Source organism: Pyxicephalus adspersus, chromosome 8 (assembly GCF_032062135.1).
Source record: "Pyxicephalus adspersus chromosome 8, UCB_Pads_2.0, whole genome shotgun sequence".
In the NCBI taxonomy this organism is placed as follows: domain Eukaryota; kingdom Metazoa; phylum Chordata; class Amphibia; order Anura; family Pyxicephalidae; genus Pyxicephalus; species Pyxicephalus adspersus.
In genome coordinates this window covers 1,120,431-1,130,100 of record NC_092865.1, presented here as the reverse complement: position 1 = coordinate 1,130,100, position 9,670 = coordinate 1,120,431, and the positions used below count along the sequence as shown (strand labels likewise).

At 45.1% G+C, this 9,670-nt stretch overlaps 1 long non-coding RNA gene and 3 other non-coding genes across 4 annotated transcripts; all 4 read right to left on the bottom strand.

Annotated features, from left to right (window-relative positions):
* Window positions 1-1,030: 1,030 nt before the first annotated feature.
* Window positions 1,031-1,160, bottom strand: LOC140337541 (small nucleolar RNA SNORA35). The gene has a single exon (XR_011922082.1). It is a non-coding gene; the product is annotated as a small nucleolar RNA SNORA35 (small nucleolar RNA).
* Window positions 1,161-1,195: 35 nt separating this feature from the next.
* LOC140336292 (uncharacterized) lies at window positions 1,196-4,178 on the bottom strand. Its single transcript, XR_011921864.1, has 2 exons — window positions 3,073-4,178; window positions 1,196-1,752 (listed from the first exon to the last, which is right to left on the bottom strand). It is a non-coding gene; the product is annotated as an uncharacterized lncRNA (long non-coding RNA).
* On the bottom strand, window positions 2,052-2,122 carry LOC140337527 (small nucleolar RNA SNORD38). Its single transcript, XR_011922069.1, has one exon. It is a non-coding gene; the product is annotated as a small nucleolar RNA SNORD38 (small nucleolar RNA).
* Window positions 3,442-3,512, bottom strand: LOC140337526 (small nucleolar RNA SNORD38). Its single transcript, XR_011922068.1, has one exon. It is a non-coding gene; the product is annotated as a small nucleolar RNA SNORD38 (small nucleolar RNA).
* Window positions 4,179-9,670: the final 5,492 nt, after the last annotated feature.

The following is a 9,670-nucleotide window of genomic DNA, read 5'->3' as shown; positions in this document are numbered from 1 at the left end:
CCCCCCACTATCCTCTCGCTAGAAACCAATGCTGCTTGAAAGACTGCTAGGCCTGAAAAAGCCCAGCACTTAGCAAGCCCTAACAATTGCAGGTGCCAAGTAGTAACAGTAGTAGAGGTTTTTTTTTTTTTACTGCTAATGTGAACTAAGCCTAACTTGTGCTACATTGATCACACTACTACAAAGTATTACACTCTAAAACAATAGGCAGTTGGATTAAAAACAACAGTTTGGACATAATACAAAGGAAAATTGGACATTTTAACAAGCCAGACATTAGAAAGTTGGAACATATAAAAAAGTATAGGGAGTAGGTAGGGCACTGACAATAGTGGTTGCTGGATACCCATAGAAAAAAAATAAAAAAATCAGGATCACTAAATTTGCTGTCTTGCCAACACCCCATTTTTTTTATCACCCAGCAAAGAAAATCTAGGGAGAACACTTGCATTGGGTAAATTTCTGCATACACTTTCAGTGAATTATCACTGTAGTAAAGAACTCTGACCCAAGTGACCCCCATAATTATTTTATTGGGGTTACAATCCAGCCTCCACATTTGGAGGTAATAGGACTGAGCCCTGATGTTTGCTGCTGTGAACAAATGGCAAGAACCCACCTCCTTGCAGGCAATCAGCAAATCACATGATGGCATTCAACTTGCCCCTCCCACACAATTGTGTTGCCACATTCATTTTTACTAATTCCCAGCAAAATGAAAAGCAAAGAACCAGGCACAGAGCATTTCTAGAGTTACCAAGAATTTTTATTGATAGATTTCCTTCATTTCATTTCAAAGTCCAATAACAGAAAACGTTCAACATGAAATACATTCTCACCTCTGTTGGCTTCATCAGTTGCATTTCTCACAAGCAGAAGTAAAAATACTTGTACGGGGACACAAGCCTCAGTCGTCAACTGTTCTCCTGCTCACAGTGCCAATCACCACACAGCCGAATAATAACCCGGCCAAGGCGCCAAGCACATTGCTCAGTAGCATTCACATTTTTTGCCAAAGAATAAATTATTGAGATGTCCCCAACTATCGGAAAGGTCAGCCCACAGCAGAGTCTGGCCTTTCTGCAAGATTGGGGGTTATTCTGGCACTGTTATAGACCCCCTAAAGCCACGAGAAGGCCCCGGGGGCCTCGGCAGTGCTGCAACCAAATAAAAGAAAAACCACAGAGACCACAGAAACGTTTGATGTTTTATTGAAGATTTTACAAATTTACAGAACAATTGTGACAACATTCTGAAATACGTCCAATCCTGCAAATCAAGAACGTGTCTATCACTGGGGGGTCCCCTGACAACACACACCAGGAGGATCATGTAAGTTTTGTCCCCTCAGAGCAACAACTTATTAGGCATTAGCCCCATAGGGGCGGGTGCTGGCTATCAGCTAACATCCCCCCTCCCTTACTAAGGGCCACCATCTAAAGACTGAGAACCCACCTTTCCCCACATTGGGTCCTCTATTACACGTGTCAATAAAAGAGAAACCTTCCTACAAACTAATATACTGGTCCCTCATTGTGTCTTCTAGTGGAAAGAAGTGGGCCCAATACAACCCCAGCCCCCATACTAAGGGGAATCATCTGAGCCCCCTGCCAGATTATATATGGGATACAGACGTCACTGAGGTTCCCCAATGTCCGGCACCAAGTTACACACAATTCTCACCTTGACTTCCATCCATGAACATCAGCTGCTCACCCTCTTCCAGCATTCCAGAGCCTCAGCCAACCATCACTGCAAGAAAGAAAAGTTACATGTTAGCCACAAGTCCCATCAGATTCACCCCACAGAACTACAAGTCCCAGCATGTCTCAAAATCTGATTGTGGAACCACCAACAGGCTCACTATAGACAAAATTTAAGGATCAGAGGCCCTGGCAGGCTTTTGTTTCCATGATTGCATATTACAGACAGGAAGTGAAGGGTAATTCTTTCAATAGTTGAGACAAAAGATGGAAGCCCACCTAAAACTAGATTGTCAGGTACTACCCCCCACCCACGAGGTGGCCCCTCCCATCAGCCGTGGCAGCCATCTTCCTCAGATCCACAAATGTCATCGCAGTCAATCAGTAGCAGAACTGGACAGAGTTCTCATCATAGGAAGAGCAGGCACAGTGCCAGGGGATGGCAGAGGGGTACAGGGCAATGCCAGGGTGGGGAGCACACATGCAGAACAACCCCAAACTATGAAGGACATTTACAGCTGAGCATTCCTGGATCATGTATGTGGCTACATTCTTAATGGGCAATGGCAACCAATGCATGGAACTAAATGCTGCACACAGCTCAAGGAAGGGCAGAAAGGAAATCTATACCCCAGATGCAAAATAACTGAAATAGATTTTTACAAACCCCTACACCCAACAACCAAAAACACAACTGAAACCCCTCCCGAAGCTCAATGGGGGACTCAGCAGTGCAGCAACCAAATAAAGGGAGAAAAAACCCACAGGAAACGTTTGAGGTTTTATTGAAGGTTTTGCAAATTTACAGATTGTGACAACATTCTAAAATACTTCCAACCTGGCAAATCTAGAAAATTCCTATCACTAGGGGGCACCCTGTCCCCTGTCTATCTGAACACTAGGGGGCCCCAGACACTGCACATCCTCCAGCAATGCTCAGAGCAACAACTTATTGAGTCAGCCGCATAGCTGGTGAGTGCTGCCTATCAACCAACAACCCCCCTTTACTGGGGGCCACAATCCAAAGACTGACAAATCACCTTACCCGACATTGGAGTTCTTAATCAGGGATTTAATTACCCCAAAGAGCCCCCATGTGTCAAAGAGCCCCCATGTGTCAATAAAAGGGAAACCTTCCTACAATACCCTCCCCCATTGTGCCTTCTAGTGAATAGAAAGAGCCCCCATGTGTCAATAAAAGGGAAACCTTCCTACAATACCCTCCCCCATTGTGCCTTCTAGTGAATAGAAGTGAGCCCAATACATCTGCGCCTCCTGTAAGCTGAGGGGAATCATCAGAGCCCCCCTGGCCAGACTATGGGATACAGAAATCACCAAGTTACACCACCTGATTACACCTGATTCTCACCTTGACTTCCATCCATGAACATTCGCTGCTCATCTTCTCTTCCAGCATTCCAGAGCCTCAGCCAACCATCACTGCAAGAAAGAAAAGGTACACGTTAGCCACAAGTCCCATCAGATTCACAGAACTACAAGTCCCAGCATGTCTCAAAATCTGATTGTGGAATTACTATAGACATTCAAAACTTATCAAAGGCCCTGGCAGGATTTTGTTTCCATCAGCCCAACTCTGCACCCCATATTATGTCTTCTAATAGTCATGGCTCCCATTGCATGTTACAGACAGGAAGGGTAAATGGCCACACAAAACTAGAGATTGTCAGGTACTACCCCCGACCCATGAGGTGGCCCCTTCATCGGCCCTGGCAGCCATCTTCCTCAGATCCACAAATGTCATCGCAGTCAATCAGTAGCAGAACTGGACAGAGTTCTCATCATAGGAAGAGCAGGCACAGCGCCAGGGGATGGCAGAGGGGTACATGGCAATGCCAGGGGGGGAGCACACAGGCAGAACAACCCCAAACTATGAGGGACATTAGGCCACATACACAGTTGCAATTATAGCCATTGGAAACCATCTTTCACAATCCTTTCCAAAGACTAAGCATTCCATGATGCTGTACATACAGCACCATTCTGCTCTATGGTGAGGGGAGGGGGAGAGCAGCACATCACTGTGCGCTCCCCCCTTCCACTGTATTACGATTGTTCACCACTCAATGAATGACAATGAACAACGACACACACACATCACAGATTCTCATCTGATATCGGCCCTGAGCCCATTATGGGGCGAGAACCATTGGAAGTGTGTACATAGCTCTACAGCTGGGCATTCCTGGCTCATGTATGTGTGGCTCCATTCTATGGTTAACCGCAACCAATGCATGGAACTGAATGCTGCCTGAACTCTGCACACTGAATGGCAGAAAGGAACTCAATACCCCAGATGCAAAATAACTGAAGTAATACATCTATACAAAGCCCTCCATTGGCTCAGGAACTACAATTCACAGCATGCTGGTAGCTGGAGAGCCTCTGGACAGCAGAGAAAAGTATAACAAAACCCGGGGACACTCACCATCTAGTGAGGGCCTCGAGGACGGCCAGGACCCCCGGCGAGCACCACAGCCATGACTTCCACCTCAGAAGCCGCATCCTGAAGAGAACGAGAAGAGCGCGGGGCAGATTTATAAAGGGAGACTATCTCGCGAGATTTCACTACTCCCGATCCCCCCTACTGATATGTTACTAGTCCCGGTCCCGCCCACTGAGATTTCACACGACCGACTCCGCCCACCGCCGCCATATTCTCGGAGACCATCATGCAGTTGAAGGCGGGAAGCGCTGAGTAACTGGCAGCTTTTATTATATACCGCCAACATATAGCTCAGTGCTGTACACAGGGCCAGTAATATAGATGATTTATATATTATACATTTATATAACATTGTGCCAGTCACATCAGACTAGCAGAGGAGAAAAGTCTAGCAGCTTTCTGAGAGCCCCCAGCTAGGCCTCATCCTGTCAGGCCGGGGCCATTTTCAAGCGCTAGGCTGACCCCTGGGCCCCTGATGGTCAGATTCACAATGCCCCCTCGAGGATCTGACCAATGGCTGCGGTCACCTGTAGTATATTTCTGTGAAAAGATTGCATGGGGCTGAATCTGAAGAAAGAAATCTGACAGTAATATATTACAAAGTCTTCACATGACAGGAAGCCAGGCATTAAATACAGGAATATTGGAAATGACGACAGAAATCAAAGAAGAAACGATAACGGCATCCCCTTTAAAGACATATTACAGAATGAGCAGAGATTCCAGTCACAGAAAGGTTTGCCAGCAGTCAAGATGGCTCCTCCAGGCTTTCTGGTCATTTTGAGTTATTGAGTTTTAACCCCCTGACAATATTTGCCCTCACTCATGTGATAGGTTTAGGTGAGAATGATTCACGCTGTATCTGATTGAGGGTTTGAACTTGATTTGGGAATGGTATGATGGGCCCGGTAAATATACAGAGGACTGGGAAGGATAAATACAAAGGAATGAGGTGCGGCAACCTAAAGTGATGGTGGAGGGAGTCCATTCTTCCTTCTGATTGAGCCATACTGTCCTAGGCCACTCAGCTAAGGATTGTAATTTCATCAGATGTAATTATGTTTCTGGTTACCCCCCTTATTATTATTAATAATTATATTTACCCTGTATATAGCCCAGACATATTACGCAGCGCTGTACAAAGTCATGTGACTAACTGTCCCACAAAGGAGCTCACAATCTAATGTCCCTACCACAGTCATATGTCTTTATCACAGTCTAAGGTCAATTTTCAAGGGGAAGCCAATTAACTTAAAGAGGAACTAAACTGAAAACTAAACTGGAACTGCAAAAATAATATATATAATCTTGCAGGGCAGTCCGATCCATCCGGGGGGTGACCTGCGTTGTCCCGGAGTCGGCACTGCATCTTCCAGGTTCATCATTCTTACGTCACCTGACCCAGGCATAAGATGTGCATCTGTGAGAAAGGCAAATTTTTTTCTTTGCGCAAAAAGGCTCCTTCTGTTCGTGCATGAGCAGAAGGAGCACCCAAGAGCCTCCAAGGATGCGTGACGTAGTTATTCCGGGAGGCTTTGGGCGCCCATTCATTCTCAACCGCCTAGACGATGGAGAATTAGGGGGCCGTGCTGCCCTTTTTTTTTTAAAAGGGTGTTGCACTTAAAACAGAATTTTTACTCTTCATAAGAGAGTTGTCTACCCTTTTATGTAAAGTGAAATTTCTGAGTTTAGGTATGCTTTAATGCATGTTTTTAGAATGTGGGAGGAAACCCACGCAAACACGGGGGAACCTGCAAACTCCATGCAGATAGAGTCCTGGCTGAGATTCCAACTTGGGACCCAGCCCTGCAAAGGCCAGAGTGTAACAACTAAACCACCATTCTGCCATTGGATGGCATTTGTGAAGTCAAGCTGCCCCTAATCCTGTTTCTTTTCGTGTGTCACCATTTGTTTCTGGTTTTGTGGTATCCTGCTTGGCAACTTGGGGTTCTCTGGAATTTCAGGAGGTAAATGCCAACAAATTACAAATTTCCTGTTCCCGTTACAGGTAGATCATGCAGGGTGGCTAACAAGGAAGGTGGGGCAATATATGGAGGCAGGTCAGGGTGCAGCCTGATCCTTTAGGAAAGATTTAGGGAGGTTGAAAGTTTCAAGGGTCAGGTTGAAAGAAAGGGTTTCAAGGTCAGGTTGAAAGAAGAGATCTGCAAAACTGGATCCCCATATTTATTTACCAGTTTCCTTGTAAAATCAATTTAATTCTTTGGGAAATAGAACATATTTTTACAGATCTCCCGGTAAGAAAACCTATCTATGCAGACAAGATGGAGTGTATAACAACACTGCTCTGCACTGGATTTGATGAATCACAGCGGATGAGGTGCTTCATGCTATAGATAAGCCGACCACCAAAAAACGCCTGTACCAGATGGACTGATAGCCGAGTTTTATAAATGTTTCAAATCCAGTCTGACCCCTTTGGTTAGCAGAGGTTTGGCTGTCTGGAAGAGGGTTTGTTCCCTCCATGAGGCGATCTGCTGTGATTTTACAAAGGGGGAAAATTTTGCCATTAGTGGCAGGCAATCTTTTGTCTGGCAATCGGCACTGCTCGGATTCAAGGTAGAAGTACATTCTCAGTGTTATTAGCTATCTGGGAAACCTTGGAGAGATGCAGGGCTGCTGGCTGGAGGAAACTTTTGCTGGAATTGGACCAGGTGAAAGCCTGGGTGAATCATGAATATCTTTGATTGCTACTTGGCAGATATGGCTTACAATTACAATTTATTGATTGGCTAAACGTTCTCCATCAGAGGGCAGAAAGCTTCCCACTTGTGCATGGCTCGATTGGTAAATCTATTGAAGTGAGCTTGGGAATGTGAAAGGGATGCCCAATAGGTCCCCTCCTATCTGGGCTGGATTTCTCACTAGCACATCTAGGCTGTATCCTAGGGCACCCTGACCACTAGGGCGCAGCATTGCACTTGTCAGAAGGACATGTCCTATTAACCTGAGTGCAACACAACATTTTATGTCTCAGGCTGCAGTTTTCATATTGACCACAAGGTGTCAACAGAGCACACAGCAGGTTGCAGTCAGTAGGCCAGAAGGCTTCAGACTGTGCAAAGATAGTGCTGTGGTCTGCAGGACCACTGTTGGGCTGTGGCTCTGGCCGGTGCACCCCTCAGGGTGAACGACCCTGCTTGGGGGAGGCCCACTGGCCAGAGCAGCAGACCACGTCCCCCGTACGGAATGCAGGCTCAGGGAAGTGGGCAGGTTGTCTTTGGACACAACCTGGCCATTCTCCCATCACAGACACAGACCTGGGATGGGAAAGTGGGTGGGTCTGGCATCATAACGTCACTATGGAAGTTACTTCCCCTTTGAGTGACACCCAGCTCCCCACTCATGCGCGGTCTAGAGCTGGTAAATTTAGTGGTCCATGGGTCGGAAAAGGTTGGCAACCACTGCTGTGGTCAATGGAAGGAGAATTGGGAGGGGGAGGCATTTGATGACAACGCACAGGTTGAGCTTAGCATCTACTCTGTTCTGCATTATATTCCTGCTGAGGATGCCACTGTGCTCATAGCCTCAAAACGTCCCCAGCACTTCTATAGATGTTGTCACCTTGATCCAATCCTGGCTGACCCTCTGACACTGTTGGCCAGGGAACTAATATATGCCCTGGTGGGGATTATTCGCTATTTCGGTTGGTTAACTCCTCTATTTTTTTTTTTTTTTTTGTACTTTTTTTTGTCACAATTTTGAAAAAATTGTTGGATATCTTATTGTTTATAAGCATGATCGGTCTTGTGATGCTTTATTGTATGGTTACCTCTCCCCACCACCTGCTCCCCTACCTAGTTTTATATATCCGGGTCCACCTACCAAGGACCAAAAATTATTTTTGTTGTAAGCTATTGGCATAATACTTGTTGGGATTGTCTAACCTCGTGTAACTTATCCAGGGTTCCTCGAGAGGTTGCTGGATCAATGAGCAGTTTGTGCCTCTCAGGTCAGTTTAAGTGACACCAGTGATCTTTTTGGCCATTTGTAGGGGTGGTATGGGGTGACATTCTTCCCAATGGCCAGCACTGTTGGAAGAATTCTTTCCACTGGTGGCTGCTGGATATAGTAGTTATAGAAGGGGTTTCCTGAAGACCTGAAATTATTTCCAGGGATCCCCCATGTTAAAAAAGTCGGTCTGGCATCTGCTAGAGAAGAGAAAAAATGGGTAGCTTTATGTTCCTCTCGGAACATTTCTTTCCCTGGATCTCGTTCCTCAGCTAAAAAAATAAAAAAACTAGTAGAACCCTTCCAAGTCCTATTTCTTCCTTCCCTTCTTTTTATCTTCTATCCTACTTTGTTTTCTTTACCTTTCCAGGCTTATCTTACCTCGATATATAGATTTATATTATATGTCATGCTATGTCAGGTAATGTAAACAGACACTATCATATATATGGGATTATCCCCCCCCCCTCCTTCTTTTCTTTAATTTTATTTCTACTTTTTAATACAAATATTGTTTGTGTTTTGGATCTGAAAAATTCCAAAAGTTTATCATTGGAATTCCATAAATTCTTTAGGAAAATGAAATGGTTTTGTTATGCTGCTGTACTCAATGATCAATTTTCATTGAAGCAGAACAAAACTAAACTAAAAAAAAACAAAAAGCCACCAGGAGATAATGTTGACAAGGCAAACGTGCAAAATAAATACCTCCTCCTGGTGACTTTTTTTGTTTTATCTCTTCATTGAACGGTGCTTGTGCAGGATTTGCATTATCAGTTGCCATCCAACGGAAGAAGATGGCAGTGCACCATGGAGACAGCAACCAAGATATTGCCTTCGAAGGATGGCCGGTCCTTGACATTTTATCACAGCTTCTATATGCAAGAAAGTTCTGCCATAATCAGCAAGTATGCTGTGCTCACCACCCACCAACGAGGGTAATTCCCCTTTAAATGCCCCCAAGGTTGCATTAAATGAACTGCACATTGTGGAGTGATATCAAGGCAGAAGCAAGTTGTTGATGCTATAAAATTATTTGTATTGCATTTTGCACATCATATTCGGTGGTATCGGGTTTCATTTCAGCTCTTTGTATCGGAGTTTATATTGTAGATGTTTATCATGTATGTAAGCCTCTCTTTATTTTTTTATCTGTAAACATTTTTATCTGACCTGTTTGGTAATCTGATGAAAATTCCCTACCTGGTGCTCCTGGCAGAGACAGCACTAGATGTAGCAGGCAGATAACACCAAGCCGTTCCCTCTGGTCAGCCTGCTGTGGTTGCCTGTTGAACTACCTCTCTGATAGACCTCATCATCTGAAATGCAATCTTGGCCTCACCCCTTCCAGTCCCCCAATGCTTTCCAACGCCCTTTGGAGGACCCCCCAGTGTATCGTTTGATTTTGTTATGTAGGCTGATTTTGTAACCAGCCGGGTTATCTCCATTACATCTTCTTCCATTGGTTAGCTTCACTCCCTGCACTACCAGGATCTCCCGAGTCTTCTAGGTTGAGAGACATTGACACCGTCAT